Raw genomic sequence first — 19,510 nt, 5'->3', positions numbered from 1 at the left:
TGGTTCGTTTGCTAGATGGTAGTCTTGTGGCAGTGGTTATACGAACTTTTATAGGACTAATTCCTTCTGATGTAATCTCTCTGTCTACCTCTTCTCCCGTTTCTTCTTCTTCGTCTAACCTGTAAATAATTGATGATGGACGTCTCTTGATGCTCTTCTTTTTTACTCTGTTTTTATCTGCAAATACTTAAATGTGAACTGGTTATTTATCTAAAGCCCTAATCTTACTAATGTGTTTCCTAACTTACTACGCATGCTATGAATGATTGCTTCTGCAAAATTCAAAGAAAATTAGGCTTAATCTATCATGCTCTAATCTTACTATTTCCTCCTGCAAAAATAGAAACCAAATTAGCGCGACTCTATAAATCATGACAATTTCCGAGCCTACCTTTGCCCCTGATCACGGCTATTGCTCCCAGGGCTGATTTTTGTTAATCTGATTTTAAACCATTTAGCTAGAATTTTCTCCTTAGACCTCCGATTGCAGCTTTCGCTATCGAAGCTGATTTCGTCGGCTTGAGCTCGACTAGTTTATCTAGGACTTCTCCTTAGACCTCTGGTCGTGGCTTTCGCTATCAGAGCTAGTTTCGTCGGCTTGAGCTCGACTAGTTTCGCTAAGACTTCTCCTTAAACCTCTGGTCGTGGCTTTCGCTATCAGAGCTGGTTTCATCGGCTTGGGCTCGACTAGTTTGTCTAGGACTTCTCCTTAGACCTCTGGTCGTGGCTTTCGCTATCAGAGTTGGTTTCGTCGGCTTGAGCTCGACTAGTTTCGCTAGGACTTCTCCTTAAACCTCTGGTCGTGGCTTTCGCTATCAGAGCGGGTTTCGTCGACTTGAGCTCGAATAGTTTCACTAGGACTTCTCCTTAGGGCTCTCGGTCGTCGCCATAGCTACCGAGGTTGTCCTGTCCCTGGTCGTGGCTTCCGCTAGCAGGGCTGTTTTCGTCGGCTTGAGCTCGACTAGTTTTTGTTGGGACTCCTCCCGTGCCCCTGGTCGTTGCCTTAGCTACTAGGGTTGTCTTCCTCATTTTAAGTATGAATAGTTTCGCAAGGACTTCTCTTTATACCCCCGGTCACCTTCGCCAGGGCTGTAGTTTAACTAGGACTTCTCCTTGGGGATCATCAGGGACCACGTTTTACTCGAGTAAAGAGTTTAAGTTTAACTAGGCCTTCTCCTTGCGAGGCCTCGGGTCGCAGCCGTAGCTACCGGAGCTACCTCATTTCCCGACTTGGGCCGATCAGTTTGACTAGGATTTCTCCTTGGGACCTTGGTGAAGGGTCAGTTTTACTCGAGCAAAGTTCAGTTTAACTAAGACTGCTCCTTAGGGCCCTCGGTCGTTGCCGGAGCTACAGAGGTTGTCCTGTCCCTGGTCATGGCTTTCGCTAGCAGGGTTGTTTTTAGATTAGGGCCCCTGGTCGTTGCTCTCGCTACCAAGGCTACCTTTAGGTCCCCTAGTCGTGGCTTTCGCTGTCAGGGCTACCTGCTCGATTCAGAGCAAGATGAGTTTAACTAGGACTCCTCCTTTTATAACGTTTTTGTTTAAAAACCTTTTATTTTGCTAGATAAAATATGTAGCTAGTAATGCTACTTCTTTTACCTAATGGCTTTATTGAAAGGAAAGTAGATTAGGGGTAGTGATGACCTGAGTCTTTCAGCTCTGCATGTCTGCCATTGGGTCATCGTAGAACACTTTGTCTCCTCCGACTGTGGTCGGGTTGAATGCTTCTTCCTCGTAGCCCTGGGCGGAAATAAGGTAACATTCCCGGGCTATTTTCTGGTCTCCTCTGACCGTCCCTATGAGATTCATTCCCAGAACTGGGAATTTCATCATGAGGTGGTTCATAGACACTATTGCTCCTGACTCCCTCAGGAAGTTCCTTCCCAATATGATGTTATAGGCGTACATCTTATCGACAATGGCGAAGTTTAGCATTATCGTTTTTGCCGATTCTCCTTCACCGATCAGTACTGGCAGGGTTGCTATTCCATCTGTTTCGACCTGGTTGTCGCCGAACCCTGTCAAGCAAGATTTATAAGATTTAAGGTGGTGCTGACTTACCCCGAGTTTTTTGAAGCATGTCCGACTCATGACTTCTGTCGAGCTTCCTGTATCGACCAGGATGCGTCCTACCCTCCAGTTGGCTACTACAGCCGTTATTACCAATGGATCCGCGTGTGGGGTTATTACCCCAACCAGGTTGTCGTCAGTAAAGACGATGGGTGGAGTTTACACGGCTGGTTTGATTAGTAGGATTGGCGGGTTCTTCGCCTCGTTGGCATATCTGCGCTGCTCCCCTCTAGTTGCTCCGCCGAGGGTTGGTCCTCCTGCTATGGTGTTGATATTTCCAATTACTCCGGTTGGTTTCTGCAGACCTTTGTTCGCCTTTTTGAAAGTTGGGCCCTGTTCGTTGGTCTCTAGTCCCGATCCAATTCCTGTCCTGTTTAATGGCCTTTTGTTCCGGTATTCGTGGGGTCGCTACTCTTTCTGGATGTACTTATCCAGTTCTCCTTTTCTTACCATCTCTTCAATAAGATTTTTGAGGTGCCGACAATCGTCGGTCTTGTGGCCGTAGCCTCTGTGGAAGGCACACCAGGCGGCCATATCTCTAGGCCCGAACTCCTCTCGGTCGTCATTGGGTTTAGGTAGCTCAGCCTTGCCTTTCAATATCAATACCTGCAAGATTTCCTCCCTCCCTTTCCTCAGTGGGGTATAGGTTGCGAAGTCAGCCCTAGGTTTTCTGCCTCGTTCTCGGTCTTTAGGTGGCCTGACTTCGTCCTGTTCCTTCTTTCGGGGACGTTCACTCTCGTATGGGATGTTGGTCACCTCCTTCATTCGTAGATAGTTCTCCTCAGTCCTAATAAACTGTTGCAACCTTTCTATCAGCTCCGCGAAGGTACCTGGCTTTCTCCCCGAGATATCCCTGATTATGTCGTTCTGCCTGAGGCCTCTCTGTAAAGCGACAAAGGCGACATTTGATTCTAAGCGGGGACCTGTACCATGAGATTGCGAAACCTCTGTCAATAGCTCGCTAGAGTCTCGCTCTTTCCTTGTACCACATTGAACAGCCCGTCGGTTCCTCTTTTGATGTTAGTGCTTCCTCGGAAAGCGTCGCAGAAAGCTTGGGCGAGTTGATCAAAAGACTTGATTGATCCTGGAGTCAGTGTCTGGTACCACGCCTGAGATGGTCCTTTTAGGATGGTGGCGAAGACTACACACCATATGTTTCGGCTAGTCGTGCATAAATTCATCCTCGCAACATAATTGTTGATGAACACTCCTTGGTCTTCCACACCATGATAATGCTCCAGTGTGGGGGCACTTGAAGTTTGCCGGCTTTTCGGCTTCCATAATCTCCCGGCAGAGGGGCGGCTGCCGAATTACCGTCCTTCCCCAAAGCTTGTCCTTCTTTTTTTCTTTTGTCAATTCTGCCACTTGGTGTATGAGTATCTCACAAAGGGTGGGGTCATCCACGCATCCCTCACCTATTCCGGCTCTTTTGGGGACGTAGGGTTCGTCGGGATTCAGCACGCCGTGCTCATTCAAGATGCTTTCCAAACGCATCTGATCGCCTGGTTGCAGAGTTAGGGTCTCAGGAACGTAGGTGTCGCCGGGCGAGAATAGCCTCCTCGCGAATGTTCTGAGTACCTCTTTCCTCTCCTCCGCTGCTGCAGCCCTCCTGGCTGTCTCGGCTTTCCGGAGGCTTTCCTCCAATCGTTTTGCCTCCTCATCTCTCCGGTAGTAGTCGGTTTTGGCTTGCTCCAATTTGGCAAGGAGTTCATCTGAGTTGGTGAGCCTGTGAGGCGTCCCACGTGGAGTATGTTCGCCCGAGGACATGTTTGCTTGAAGTGCTCATGGAGGTAGTTAGTTCTAAAAAGTATTGAGTGAGGTTCGGGTTACCGAATCTGATGATTTGCTGGAGAAGCCCCTCCTTCTAGCGCCAAATGCTGATGTCAAAAATTAGCTCCCGGTTAAATCAGCATGAAATAGGGAGTTGATGCATGACAGCCTCCGTTATAATGGTATATTTTATTTGGAGAGGAGAGATTCCTCTGCTCACTCTGCTTCTCTGCTTTGCTTTGCTCCTCTGTTCTGCTTCTCTGCTCCTTTCTTCTTGCTCCAGCTCCTGATTGCTTGCTTCTGTTCGTCTGGTCCCGAGGAGGGAAAACCTGCAAAGGGTTCGAAAATCGCTCCGACGCTCAAGACAGTCAGGGTGCTCTTTGCAGTAAAAGAATGAATGTTGATCGATCCTTTTGGGGGTGAGTTATGAGAACTCTGAGTATGGGGTGTTCTTTTCTGTAGTGAAGAGATCGTGTCCTGTCGAGGACGAAGTGGGGGACCTTTTATAGTCGAAGTTAGGCCGTCTGTGATTAGTGGCGGTGGTGAGGCGGTGGCCGTCAAACCGTAAGGAAAGTTACCTCTTTTCCGTATCTAGGGTTTCTCTTCGAGTCTATCCCGGATATTTGATAAGTGAAAGTTCCTAAGTTCAAGGATACTTTGTATACATCTTGCCGGAGTGATAGACTTCAAAGGAGAAGTTTCCCCTTCTAGATACGTGGAGCCCAACCGGGCTTAAACACTTCAAGATGTGAAGTCGCCTGAGATCTTTCTAGAAAGTCCGGGATTAAGTCATTAGGTCGCGCAGCGCTGATATCTCCCCAGTTCTGGGCGTAAGATATGGGTTGAACCCGTGGAGACCCCCCTTATTCCTTTTAAGATCCCAGGGCTGATCCATTCATGCCAAGGGAGTTTTAGTGCAGAGCTAATTTCTTCCGGCCGACCTCCCTGTTAGGGGAACGTATGGTGGACCATCAGGTGTTTAGCTGTCCTGCTGCCTTAAGCCGAGTCGTTCCAAGAGACTTCAGGTCTGATCTTGACTGTTTAGATGTTAGTCAACGTCTGGACATTTTATGCATCATCACTATTCACATTCCAAAATAGGTCAGACTATTACGCATGAATTTTTAGGTCCAAAACGTATGAAAGTAATAGCTAAGCAGAGATTGATGCAAGTCAAATTGGAAGAGCATACTTGTTTTTTTAAGCAAAGATTGATGCAAGTTAAATTGAAGTAACTGTAGGGTTGTGCTGTCACCTAGTGTTCTAAGCGGAATCTCAGACATCTCATGTCTAACACTAGTATGGTCCCAAGATCATCATGCATAAGCTAATAATCAACTAAGAGTTTAGGATTAACTTAACCGCTAGGTTTTCCCTCGAACCTTTCTGATCGAATGTGAAGACCAAGAGCCCTAGGTGTTGCTCCTCTACTCAAGACACCTGGATGATGAACTTAATCTCCCACCTTGTAGATAGCTAGAACTCCAATGGTGGTTTGATATGAAGAGCACCTTCTTCTTTATTGACTGGGTAGATAGCTTGGAAATTAGCTCACTTTTTCCTCTCTACTTGATGTTGTAGAGTAAGAAAGCTTCTTGAAAAATTCCACACCTTATTCAAATCCCTAAGTGACATTTTATAGAACCCTAGTCAGAGTCCCACCCTAATTAGGTTTCCCAAAAAGTCGTTTTTGTATAAGATTAAGGAAATAGTCGAAAATAGAAACTAGTTTCTTTTTTCCTATTTCCCTTGGTTGTGGCCGCCCCATGCTAAGGAACTTTTCCAGATCTGGCCAGCCCCTCACTGGCAGCCTATTAAGCATGGGCGGCCCTCCTTTTGGGCCCAAATGGTGCCCCGGCCCAAAATCCCTTCTTTCGGGCCTTTTGTGCTATCTTTGTCTAAACTTCTATTAGCCCTATTAGACATGTTTATGGGACTCTCCTATGATTATGTGTATCATCCCACTAGTCATACCATTCGATCAAATAGACATTCTTATGTGTAACCCGATGTAGGATCCGGTCGAAGTTAGCCGCGAATTACTTCATAATTCGACGATCGTAGTTGGTTTCTAACTAAACACTAGGACCCCTAAATCGTCCGGACGTGATGATCTTCTTCATCAATTGTCCTATCCGCCAAATTGCTCGCGTTGCATCTTTGGTCGAAGGACATCTCCTTCAGACTCCCCTTGTACTTAGAACAAGTGCAATGCTCGATTCCCGTGTCAATTTGTATCCCATCTGATACGTCACATCTTTACGACTTTCTTGATACCGAGTATAACTTTCAAAGACAAATGATTAACTTTTAATCCATTTGAGCGCGGCCACGCATTTTCAGTTGCTACTCAAACGGAATATTCAATCATAACGGACACTGTCATGCATCAAGTCCCGATTTCTTGTTGATTAAACGGAACACCAAGTTTCGACATCGGCACTTACTAATGCGATTTTCCTAACTTACTACGCTTAGCTTCATATGGTTTCTCCTGCGCACAAGATCCGAAGTTAGTCCTATTCTAATTACGCATGAGCTAACTTACTAATTTCTTCTCCAAATAAAACCCAAGTTAGCCATGTATAATCGTTTTGTGGCTCCTCTGATGTTTCATAGTTTATCTAGGGCTTCCCCTTGACCCCTAGTCGTAGCTTCCGTTATCAGGGCTCATTAGTTTTGATTAGGGCTTCCCTTGACCCCTGGTCGTAGCTTTCGCTATCATGGTTGTTTTTGTCAGCTCGTGCACAACTATTTTAAACTATGACTTCTCTTTGGGCCCCTTGTCTTGGCTTGGGCTACTAGGGTTGTTTCGTCGGCTTAAGCACGACTAATTTAGATTAGGACTTCTTCTTATTCGTGGGCTTGAGCACGACTGGTTTAGACTAGGACTTCTCCTTGAGCCCTTGGTCCTAGCTTGGGCTACCAGGGTTGTTTCGTCTGCTTGAGCACGACTAATTTAGACTAGAACTTCTCCTTGGGCCCCTGGTTGTGGCTTGGGCTACCCAGGTTGTTTCATCGGCTTGAACACAACTAGTTTAGACTAGGACTTCTCCTTATTCGTCGGCTTAACAACGACTAGTTTGGACTAGGACTTCTCCTTGGGCCCCTGTTTGTGGCTTGGGCTACCCGGGTTGTTTCGACGGCTTGAGCACGACTAGTTTAGACTATGACTTCTCCTTATTCATCGGCTTGAGCATGACTAGTTTGGACTAGGACTTCTCCTTGGGCCCTTGGTCCTGGCTTGGGCTACCAGGGATGTTTCGTCGGCTTGAGTGCGACTAGTTTAGACTAGAACTTCTTTTTGGGACTTTGGTCGTGGCTTGTGCCACCAGGGTTATTTCGTGGGTTGAGCACGATTAGTTTAGACTAGGAATTCTCCTCTAAAAATGACTTCTTAGAATTCTTTCAAATTTCAAAGGTTCTTCTTCCGGTGGTATTGATGATGCATAAAATGTCCAGACGTTGACTAACGTCTGAAGAGTCAAGATCAGACCTGAAGTCCATTGGGTCAACCCGAGTTAAGGCAACAAGACAACTGAACCCTTAACGATCCGTCACGTACTCCAATAACTGGGAGGTCGGCTAGAGGGAACCAGCCTTGTAACGCCCTTGACATGAACAGGTCAGTCCTGGGATTTCTAAATGAATGAGGGGGGTCCACGTAGGTTCGGTCGATGCCTTACGCCAGAACTGGGATGACAAGAGCGCACGAGCAACCTGCCGACTTAATCTCAGAATCTCCACAGAGATCTTAGACGGTTACAGATCTCTAAGTATTTAAGCAAGTTTGGACTTCACGCGTCCAAGGGAGGAAACTTGTCTCAGAGGATCTATCACAGCGGCAAGATATCTATGAAAGATCCTTGAACTTTGGAACTTTCACCTATCCTGAATACGAGATAAACACAAAGGAAAAACTTCCCTCCCGGCAATCACCGCCGCCTCTTAAGCCTATAAAAGGCCCCCAAATCGTCCTTCAAAGGACACGATCTTTGAACCCTAAAAGATAAGAAACTCTGAGTTCTCACAACTCGCCCTCCAAAAGGATCAATCAATATTCATTCTTTTACTGCAAAGAGCACCCTGACTGTCTTGAAGGTCGGAGCGGTTTTCGAACACTTTGCAGGTTTTCCCCCCTTGAATAGACGAACAAGATCAAGGAGCAAGGAACAAGAGCAAGAAGCAAGAAGCAAGAGCAAGGAGCTAGGGCAAGGAGCAGGAGCAAGGAGCGAAAAGTAGGAGTAAAGAAGCAGAAAACCAGAGCTGAAAGCAGGAACACTCTGCGGAATCTAACTTAACATAATAGAATATTCGACCATAACGGAGGTTGTCATGCATCAACTCCCTGTTTCATGCTGATATAACGGAATGCCATTTTTTGACATCAGCAGGTATCATGCATGATGATGCATAAATTGTCCAGACGTTGACTAACGTCAAAGAGTCAAGAACAGACCTGAATCCAAAGGAATGGTGGGGGTCCACGTAAATTAGGTCGATGCCTCACACCCTAAACTAGGGAGGCAGAAGCACGCTAACAGCTTACCGACTCAATCCCAGGATCTTCTTAAAGATTCTAGTCGACTACAGATCTTAAGTGTTTAAGCAAACTTGGACTTCAAGAGTCTCAAAGGAGGAAACATCTCTTAGAAGATCTATCACCTCGGCAAGATATTTGCGAAGTATCCTTGAACTTAGGAACTTCTGTTTATCCTAGATACGAGATAACTACAAGGGAAACCCTAACCACAAACAGTGGGAAACTTTCCCAAACGGTGAATCACAACCGCCCCACAAGCCTATAAAAGGGGCCCCCCATCGTCCTCTACAAGACAAGCTTTTTATATTCTCGACAAGCCTTAACACGACCTCTCAACCAGAAAGATCACCCACTTACACTGAGTTCCCATAACTCGCGCCCCAAAAGGTTAAATCGATATTCAATCTTTTACTGCAAAGAACACCCTGACTGTCTTAAGCGTCAGAGCGGCGTTCGAATCCTTTGCAAGTTTACCCCCGGGAATCAGGAGCTGGAGCAGGGAGAAGGAACATGAGCAAGGAGCGGGAGCAAAGAGCAGATGAAAGGAATCTCAATCAATTTACCAGAATATTCGATTATAACGGGCGCTGTCATGCATCAAGTCCCTATTTCATGCTGATATAACGGAAGACCACTTTGAGACATCAGCATTTGGCGCTAGAAGGAGGGCATATCTCTAGCAATACCATCAATTCGGTAACCCAAATTCTCTCTCAATCTCAAAACTAACCGTTTTCTTTCAGCCCTTCAGGTAACCAGGTCGAAAGACGATCATACTCCTAGGGGGGTCTGAGCCCAGAATACCCACTGCGGATGAACTCCTGGCTGAAATCAAACAACTAGAAATATATCAGTTGCAAAAAGAACAAGAGATGAAGTTACTACAAGAAAGGCTTCGAAGGGCGAGAACCGCGCGAAAAAGATGTAATGATGGAGGAAAGAGTAGGAGGGGTCAAGAACCGGGCCTGAAAGTTTTTCTCCATACCCGGAGGCAGCTTCCCATACGAACAAGCTACCGGACAAGCAGTCGCCCCCAACCAAAGGTATTAAGATGACGTTAGAGTACCTAGCTCAAACCATCGGAACACCCAGCATAAACCAGAAATCTTAAAACGGCTAAGAGCCGATCTCGAGCACACAAGCAACCCGGCTTACGTTGAGATTCTGGCACGGAAGATGTCAAAGTTGATTTAAAAACTCGATGGAGTGTCAGAAACTCTGATGGAAGAGCCTGCACAGAAAGAAGAGCATGGCAAACACCATAAGAGGGGACATCAGAACGAGGGGAGAGGGCAATCTCCGAGTCACGAAGATAAAGGGCCCACAAATGAGGGGGGATCCGAGCAGCACCCATGAGCAATGGGTAACGTGAGCACCATAGTTGGGGGTCCGACCTTCGGAGGAGACGCGGAAATTGAGCACCGCAGGTACACTAACGAGGCTAAAACTCTGCCAACCTTATTTACTAAGCCCAACCTGGAAGCGCCACCCATAATTTTCACGGACGATGATCTAATATGGGTGATTACCCCACACATCGATCCGTTGTAATAACGACTGTGGTGGCTAACTGGAACTTTGGACGCATCTTAGTCGACACTGTCAGCTCTACCGAAGTCATGAGCAGGACATGCTTCTTTTAGAGATTCCAATGCTGATTTGCTGCCTTAAGCCGGGTTGACCCGTCGGACTTCTGGTATATTCTTGACGTCAGTCAACGTCTGGACATTTTGGGCATCATCAGTATCGACGGGGGCCCCTACACTTTAAGTCAAAAAATATACAATTTGACATTTTTTTAAATAAATTCATAGTTATTAAATTAATACATGAAATAAATACTACTTAAACACCGCTCTTCTTGCATTTTTCGATGTAAAATCACTAATCGAATTTATATAGTCAATAATTCTCAGCTAATTCATGTTTAATAGATAACAAAACTAATCCATTTACTCTTTCTTGAGACAAGGTAGATCTCAAGTAAGACTTTATTAACTTCAACTTTGAAAAACTTCTCTGAGCAGAAGCCACAGTAACCGGAATGGTCAAAAGAATTCTATAAGCGATTCACGCATTCAGACACCCTTCCATCAATTTCAAATACTCAAACACTTCAATTGGTCTTTTAACATTGTCTGGCAAAACCCACTTTAAAACTTTCTGTTCAGAATACAAATCATCTCTATCAACGTCGGCGTGTTGTACATCCTTATGAAAGCTTTGTAAATTGATGCAACAAACCTCTAAACTCTCATTGTCTAACTTCTTTAAATTAAATAAAAACCAAAAATATGTTTGCATATACTTGAAACTGTTCAAACCTAATTTTAATGGATGAAATAGCTTGATCAACAATATGCAAAAAGTAGTTGACTCGAAATGATTCTTCAGGAGTAAATGTGTGATAAACCCTTGTAGAGATTCTAGAGAATGAAATAGAAATGTGAGATTGAAGAGAAACTAGAGAAAAATTATTATAAAAATATATATTTAATTGAAGGTTTAATGTATCTTTTAGGCTTCCATTAGTAGTTAATTAAATGTTGTGACTTTTTCTTTTAAACCTAAGATTTGAGTAAGTTTGTTATTTGGTATCTACATTTTTACTTTTAGTTCCTATTTCTAAGGGAAAAAATTATCTAAAAAATTATGCAAGTTGTAGGAGTCGAACCCTAGACTTTATGTTCACGAATCAACTACTCTACCAACTCTACTACTCAAACAAAATTTCATATATAAGTGCATAAAATAATACTTATAACAATAATATCAATATATATATAATGTTTTATAAATTGGGGGCCCTAGGCGACCGTTTGGGTCGCTTGTTTGGGCTGCTGTTTGGGATAGCAAGCTGTTGCCCTGACCTATATGAGCTAGGGCTGGGAAAATGGTTCGAGAACCCGAGATTCGGGCCTATCCGCCCAGACTGTTAGGACCCGATGACCGAAGTGAGCCCGAGTCGGGCTTATCCGGCCCGCTAAATCGGGCTATAGTGGGCGGGACACGGGTAGAGCTCTTTGCCTGTCGAGCCTGAGACTTTAGGTCTGATTTAGGTTCATAATACAATGGTTGAGCTTCATAAGATTTAGGGTTACTTACCAGCCATATAAAAATCATCTTTTTGCCTAAATCTTCACTAGCCTTAGGGTTTTTTAGATTTTAAGAGAGAGAGAGAGAGAGGCTTTTCTACATAGAGTATTCTAGAGAGAGAGAGAGTGAGAGTATTCCAGAGAGAAATCAAAAGAAGATTAAAAGATGGAGAAGATTACTACCCTTGCTTTCTCTATCTAGATGAGGATCAAAATGATTTCAGAAGAAAGAGAAAGATGGACCAAATACAGATCAAAAGAAGGAGCTTTCTCTATCTATCTTTCTTCTTTAAAAGTCATGTATCATTTCATTTTATCTTCATTAATAGATTATAGATCTGCTAATATACATTAGGAATCTCTCTTTCTTCTCTCCATGTTCTTGTAGAGACAGTTTTATCTATGATTTTTTGTTTCTCTTTGTATCTTTTATTCTGTTAAAGACATATATTGTCACTTTTAGTTTGATAAAAATTGATGTCTTCATTCTTTAACAAAAATCATGAAGTTAACCAAGTATGAAGTCAAGTTTTCTTCATTTAGATAGTAAATTTGTTCATCTATACATTCATTCATTTCGTCAACAAGAATGACATCAAGTTTTGCAAAAGAAAAATCCTAAGAATTTTTTGAGATCTGAACAAAAAAAAACTTAATTTTTTTTTTTTATTCTTGCCCGTCACCCCTCCGCCGCCTGCTAGAACCCGGACGGGCTTGCGGGCAAAAACGGGCCGCAAACACACAAATATTATTATTTGTCGTCTCGAAATGCCCGATCGGACAAAGTACTCTCGAGCCCGATCCGCCCGAGTCCTTGGCAAGATTGCCCTAGCCCGACCGAGCCCGCCCGATCCCCGCCCCTAATATGAGCTGCTGCGTTTTGGGGCTTAAAAATGGGCCGTGACGCAGGGGCTTGGGCTCTTGCGATGGAGCGGCCTAGCCTGTCACAGCCATAGGTTGGGTCAGAAACAGTCTAAGCGGGCTGGAGACAACTAGTTAACCATATCCTATCTCTTCAATTGGGATGCGTACTGGCTAAGCGGCCTTCATCGGCCTAAACATCACTATATAAGTAACCCTAGAAATCGAATGGCGGTAGGAAGGTGCTTATTTGTCTAGCGGTCTTTCTCTCCTTGTTCACTCGCTTGTATCCTTCGTTCCTTCTTCCTCAACTCACCCAGCCATGTCGTCCAAGCAAGGCAAGTTTCTCTCTAGATCACCTCAAACTCTTTCCTGATCATCTATTCTATTATCTTATAATGAATTCTCATCAATTTTTCCATTACATTAGGTTTTATTTTTATATGATTTGATTCAGTGTCTTATTTGCTTAATTTTCTATATCGATTTCTGTTTTTATAGGAGGTAAGGCGAAGCCTTTGAAACAACCTAAGGTTGAAAAGAAAGAATATGATGAGGTACTCATGTCTATCTAAATTTGATCTATGGTTCTAATCAATTAATGATACAAATAATCCTTTTGGTTTCTAGGGTTTCTTGATTCTTCAATTGTGATCTTCGTTTTTGACGTACTTCAAAACTTAAATTAAAGATTTACTATAGTTACTTTCTTTTACATGAAATTTGTATTGGAAATTTTGGATTCGGATAGAGAAATTGTGTATGGTGATGGATATTATGTTTGTTACTAATATTTGATGAATTGCAGAAGTGCCTTTAGATAGCAAAATTGTCTGGTTAGTTCTGCCCTTTTGGGGTTCGTTCTTTAATTTGTCTAGGTTAGTTTCATTGTCTTTGAAAATGTGGTTAGGACCATTAGTTAAGCAAAACAAATGCTTTTTACGTTTCTCTAGTCTACTTAATTGTTTCTTGCTTAGACCATCGACAAAACGTTACGTGGTTTTGGTGTCTTTCAAATAATATATATTTTCCAATCACTGTTATGGGATTCCATGTTTTGATATGTATTGGCCATTTGCTCACTTCATACATAACAACCTGAATTTCATCTCCTTTCTTCATATTCTAATCTATCCTGAAGTTTGTTCAGTCCAAGTTTTGTAGCTAGCCTTATTATACGGTCAGATTAAAGATGTGTTATTTTTAAACTGGTTTATGTTAACACATGCAATATTGATGCGAATTTAAAGTAACCTAAATGATGGGTTAAATCAAACTCTTATTTTGTAATAAACATAACGCAAGTGCACAGGTTTATGCAGTGTATACCTGGGCAAGTATAGGTCAACCCACGAAGATAAGACAGAAAAATTATTAAACTTTAAAACTTGTAAAGAAAAGAACTTGGAATTTGATGAGAAATCAACATAATCAATAGACAAAAATTAAAAAAACTAAATCAATTAATCAAGATGGAAAAAGTATAGTAATTTAAAATTCACCTTTTAGAACAAGTAATTAACTTATTAAATCTTTTTTTCATAACTCAGAATTTAAATCTAATTTCCGGAAGATGTTTTTAGTAAAACTGTTTCATAAATCAAAATTTTCAGAACTAGGAATTCAAACTTTTTCAAAAATAAAACTGCTTCTTAAATCAAAATTTCAACCGCTCTCCTTTAAAGATTATGATCTCTTAACTATTATTCATCGACTAATAAGAATATTTCATCAAATGATATAACATAAACATGAAGTCAAACCATGAATTATAAATAATGAAAAGAAAATCAAATTGTTATGAGAAAGACAATTAATGAACAATTACCATGCAAACAAGAAGATTTAATGAACTAAAAACTCATCTCTAAAAGGTCAAATATGAGTTTCATCATCAACCTAGATGGGGAATTAAAACCAATTATCACAATAATCATAATCATGGTTTGAATAATCGAATTACAAATAATGAAGGGTAAATAGAATTATAGAAGAGCAACGAGAAAAATTGGTAAATTCAATGTAGATCCCGTCGTTCTTGAATTTGCAATTACTTTTCCTTCAAAATTAGCTCCCAAAATATGCTCCAAGAATTGCCTAATAATGCTCCCAAGTCTTTTTACTTAAGCTCCCAAAATCTGCTATTAAATTCCCCAATTAATTCCTTTAATCTTGCCTTTCAACCCTCAATCGTTTTTCCCCAGTTTTAAAGGGTTACCCAATTTGAGTAAAAACCGGATGCGCATGTGAGATCTATGAACAAAAAGTCGGGATTAATCCCCGACTACTCCTCAGTCCCCATCTTGCCAACTCGACTAAGAGCCAAAACCCTAGTCCCGTGGAATTCCGAGTAAATCCCCGACTTGGTCCGACTAGGACCAAGTCGACTAGTCGGGCCAGTCGGGATTATTTAGCTGAGCCTTTTTTTCTTTTGCTCAAATCGACAAAGGTGGTTTAGGATTTGCTCATTCGGCTTTTCACCCTTCCTCTCCCCTCCAAATATCATTATAACCAGATTGAAGTAATTTTGAAGTTTTCTTGCTCTCCAAACAAGATTCCAAGTTTCTCTATCTTCTCAATCTTTTTTTACTATTTCTTTTTAGAACCCATATTCTACTCTTTTTCTCTATAAACTCAAATAAATGTTAGTTGTTAGTGTTTTATACTTCATTAATGTTGTAGAACTTGTTGATAATTATATGTGTGCTTCTTAGGGATGAATTTTTAGTGTTTATACTTCATTAGACCAAATACTTATATTTATACCTATATATAATTATATATTTATATTCTACGACTAGTCCCGTGTAAATACGACTAGTAGCGACTATGCCTAGTCCCAAGTCCGCTGACTAGTCCCCCTTGCCGACTTTTCCAACATAGTGTGAGATGTAGTTATCAACTTGCTTTTCAAGGCCAAAAGGAAATTTAGGACCTCCAAAATAAAATAAAAATGATTCAGGTGGTTTGCGTTTCGACTCCTCCATTCTACCCCACATGATTGATGTTGGTGGAATATGTGGTGCTTGTAAGGGTGAACAACTCGCTTTGTAATCGGAACTGGATATAGAACGAGATCCACATCGCAAATGTGACCTTATATTCACGTCGGCTTGCTGCTCCAATTTCTTCTTTCTTTATTAAATCTCATAGGATGTGGGTAACACATTAAGTCCTTATAACTGGCCCATTTGTAGAAATGACCCTATAAGATGGCATCATTCCAAAATGCCATCTCAAAATTAACTTTAGTTTTACCTAACAAATTCTCTTATGCACCAGATCAAGCATCTAGCTTCTCATAATTGTAGACTTCTTGACATCTTCAGGTTATTCCTGAAAATCCATTTAACTCGATTAATTTGATCAACCTTAGAGACTTGCACACATAAATTGACGATAAATAGATGAGTTTTAACGAACGCATCAAATAATTATATTTGATCGAGTTCCCAAGTCCCACCGAGTTCCCGAGTCTAGGGTGACTCGGGTTGACTCGGGTGTGACTCGAGACTCAGGTCTTGCTCAAGATGACTGTTTTTCTCTTTATTTTTGAAGTACGAATGCTGTTTTTTATATTATATTTCCTAGTTCCTACCTAATTAGAAATAATTATTAAGAAGAGAAGCATGTTAAATAGTTATGTAAACTTAATGAAGTTGGTATTTGGTAAAATATTTAAAATCTTTGGGATACCAAAAGATTTTCTAGAAATAAAAGGAAAAAGTCTATTAAGTAATCTTTTGGGATAAGCATATTAAATAGTTGTGGAAGCCTGCAATTAAGTTGGTATTTGGTAAAATATTTAAATCTTTGGGATACCATAAGATTTTCTAACGATAAAAAGGAAAAAAGTCTATTACTAGTAAGTACTTCCTATAGTCTAGTAGTCTCTTGACTCGGACTCGGATTTTGGCTGAGCCGAGTCCGAGTCGTACTGCTTAACACTTGTAAAAGATATTAGAATTTGGATACTATGAGTTGAAAGGCAAGTGTTATGATACAGATTTGCATACTACTTTTTTTCGTTGGCGTTATCTTTCTTACATGCTACTTTTTTTAATTTTCTCACTTTAGGTCCAATCGTAGTTACCTATGCCATTGCAAACAAGCTCACGAGACGTACATACAAAGTCCAATGTTATGACGCCTTTTTGAGAAAAATTATTATGTCGTATCAATGGGTACAAATCGTTTTATTTTTAGATTCAAATTTTTACGATTTGAATCAACTTGTAAAGGTTTCGATTTAGACTGTAGGCTAATTGCCTTTGCCCCTAAATCGTGAGATTCTTATTCTGAACGGTTGTATCAATCGTGAATATAATGGGCAGTACGACTGGACTCAGACTCGGCTCTGCCAAGGTCCGAGTCAAGAGTCGAGTCAGGAGACTAATAGACTGTAGGAAGCACTTACTAGTAATAGACTGTAGGAAGTACTTACTAGTAATAGACTTTTTTCCTTTTATTTCTAGAAAATCTTTTGGTATCCCAAAGATTTTAAATATTTTACCAAATTCCAACTTAATTCCAAGTTTCTATAACTATTTAATATGTTTGGTATCCTAAAGATTACTAGTAATAGACTTTTTTTTTATAAAATATTTGGTATCCCAAAAATTTTAAAAATATTTTACCAAATACGCACTTAATGCAAATTTGCGTAACTATTTAATATGTTTGGTATCCTAAAGATTACTAGTAATAGACTTTTCCCTTTTATTTGTAGAAAATCTTTTGGTATCCAAAACATTTTAAATATTTTACCAAATACCAACTTAATTGCAAGTTTCCATAACTATTTAATATGCTTATCTTTTTAGTAATTATTTCTCATTAGATAGGAATTAGGAGATTGAATATAAAAAACAACATTCATACTTCAAAAATAAAGAGAAAAACAGTCATACCCGAGCAAGAACCGAGTCTCGAGTCATCCCGAGTCACTCAGGCTAACCCTAGACTCGGGAACTTGGTGGGACTCGGCCGAGTCTTACTGCATAGGGATTCACACTGAATCGTAAAATTCAACTTCGTGTAAAATTTGAAGAGTTTCTCTTGTTCTCTTTTCCCTTTCTTTTGGGTTTTGATTCATTGAGCTCAAACTCATACCGTGAGGTATGGGCTCGAGCTCTTGCCCGTTGATTTCTAAAGATCTCGGCGCCTAACAAGAGTGCAAGTTGGTGCTAGCTTGCATTTATATTAATGAAAAAGGAAACACTAGAAATAACCCATATAAACCCACTTATTAACGAAATTGCCGCACCTCTTTACTCCATCCAATTTCCGGCTCTCTATTGTGCCCATTAAAACTACTCCTTTTGACTTACTTATTTTATTGGAGGGGTTAGTGGGGTTTCAGGAGCTAAATGCTGAAATTAAAAGCTTGTATCTGTGGGTTAAGCCTGCCCAAAATCCCCTATATCAGGTTTCAAGTGGGCTGTCTCATGAGCCGTAAAGAGTATTTGGTTGAAGCCGAGCTTTTGTTTGTGATCCAGCAGATAGACATGATATTCGTTTTATTCAATTTTCCTGCTAAATTCTCTAATTGCAATTCCTTATTTCATTTGTGAATCACTCAGTTTTGGTGATCAAGAGAGATTCTAATATACTGGGCGTTGTTCTCACTGTGTTTGTAGGATGATCTAGCAAAGATTCAGAAGAAGAAAGAGGAGGAAAAGGTAAATGCGGAGTTTGTAGATGTATAAACGTTGAGTTTGTAGAAGTATATTTTCTTTGATCTTTATATGGTAAAGTCGGACTAATCAACTGGTTTTGTGGTGGCAGGCATTGAAGGAGCTGAGGGCAAAGGCATCACAGAAGGGGTCATTTGGTGGTGCTGGACTGAAGAAAAGTGGAAAGAAATGAGTGCCAAGCATTCTCGATGCATCTTATCCGCTTTTCGTTAAATGGCATTCTCTCCTGTTGGATTGGCTTAGTACTTGTTATATTTTACTGCAAACTCTAGTCTGGCGTGCCCATTAGACCAGGTTAAAAACATAAATGCGCCGTCTTTCTTCCTTTCCGCATATTCTGTTATGATTACCATGTGGTTGAAAGGGATTACTGGATTTATCATATATGTTTAATGGTCTTCTTGTGTGGAGCTTTTCCTTCTTTCTGGTTCTTTAAAGTGTTCGTAATTTGGTGGTCACACTAAATTTTATTTTGAAGTCAAGGTGTTTTTAATTGCAATGGATCGACCGATTAAAACTAGAGAACGTATGTGGTCTGCTAGATTGTGTGGAGTAGCATAATATCAGGAGCTTATTGATACTATTCCCCTCTTTGATTAACAATAACAAATTGGTGTAAATCAGTAGGAGCTGAGAGTGAGGGTACAGAAGATACTAACCTAGGAATGTAGGATGCTTGAGAAAATATCTTGGAGAACATAGCACCAGCTAGGCAAGGAACACAAACCTAGGTGACTACTAGGGCTAGGATCCCAGACTTGGGCGACCATTAGTGGCTCAATAGTGAGCAAATTTTTAGCACATCAACTCTAGGTGCTAAAGAGGGACACCAATATGGAAGGGGCAGCAAGAGATAAATGTCGCACAACACCGAAGAGATGATGGTGGTGGTCAATTGCAACGATGGGGAATAAGGTGTGCAACCACCTATACCAAGACATGGACAAGGGTAACGCCTGGAAACATTTGTGCTTGTCGGGTGATGCACCAAATGATATCAACAAAAGGGAATATATGGGAAATTCGGTTGCCTTCAAGAAGTGGGTCAAACCAATGAGAACTTCTCTATAGCGATGGAGGTATTGGTTAAACCAATGAAGACTTCTCTATGGCGGTGGCTGGAGATGACAATCGGAGCTCAACAAAGTCAGGGAAAACACTGAATCTTAAGATAGTGTTACAACACAAAATTGCACAGAGAAACAGTGCATTCAGAGAAGTGGATGGCATGCACGTAAACTATCTGAAGTGTTAGATGGTTAACTATTGCTGTTGGAACGTGAGGGACTTCAGTGGCACCCAGAGAGCAAAAGAGGTACAAGAACTCATACTTATACAGAAATTGTGCTTGTGTGCATTTGTTAATAAACCGAGTATTAGAGATGAATAAAAAAGAACCTCATTTTTTATACCTTAATTAACCTTCGTACTTGGGGAAATTTACAACAACCCTAAGATTTGGCCAAAGTTCTAAG

The 19,510-nt window shown here is 41.2% G+C and overlaps 1 long non-coding RNA gene across 1 annotated transcript; it reads left to right on the top strand.

Moving 5' to 3' along the window:
* The first annotated feature begins 12,559 nt into the window (after nucleotides 1-12,559).
* On the top strand, nucleotides 12,560-18,443 carry LOC147543936 (uncharacterized). Its single transcript, XR_015223428.1, has 4 exons — nucleotides 12,560-12,677; nucleotides 12,841-12,896; nucleotides 17,979-18,020; nucleotides 18,127-18,443. It is a non-coding gene; the product is annotated as an uncharacterized LOC147543936 (long non-coding RNA).
* The last annotated feature ends 1,067 nt before the right edge of the window (nucleotides 18,444-19,510 follow it).

The sequence above is a fragment of the Eschscholzia californica genome, unplaced genomic scaffold (genome assembly GCF_041429995.1).
Source record: "Eschscholzia californica isolate CP2 unplaced genomic scaffold, dmEscCali1.0.p SCAF_4, whole genome shotgun sequence".
In the NCBI taxonomy this organism is placed as follows: Eukaryota; Viridiplantae; Streptophyta; class Magnoliopsida; order Ranunculales; family Papaveraceae; genus Eschscholzia; species Eschscholzia californica.
The sequence above is the reverse complement of the archived record's forward strand: the minus strand, read 5'-3'. Positions and strand labels throughout refer to the sequence as shown.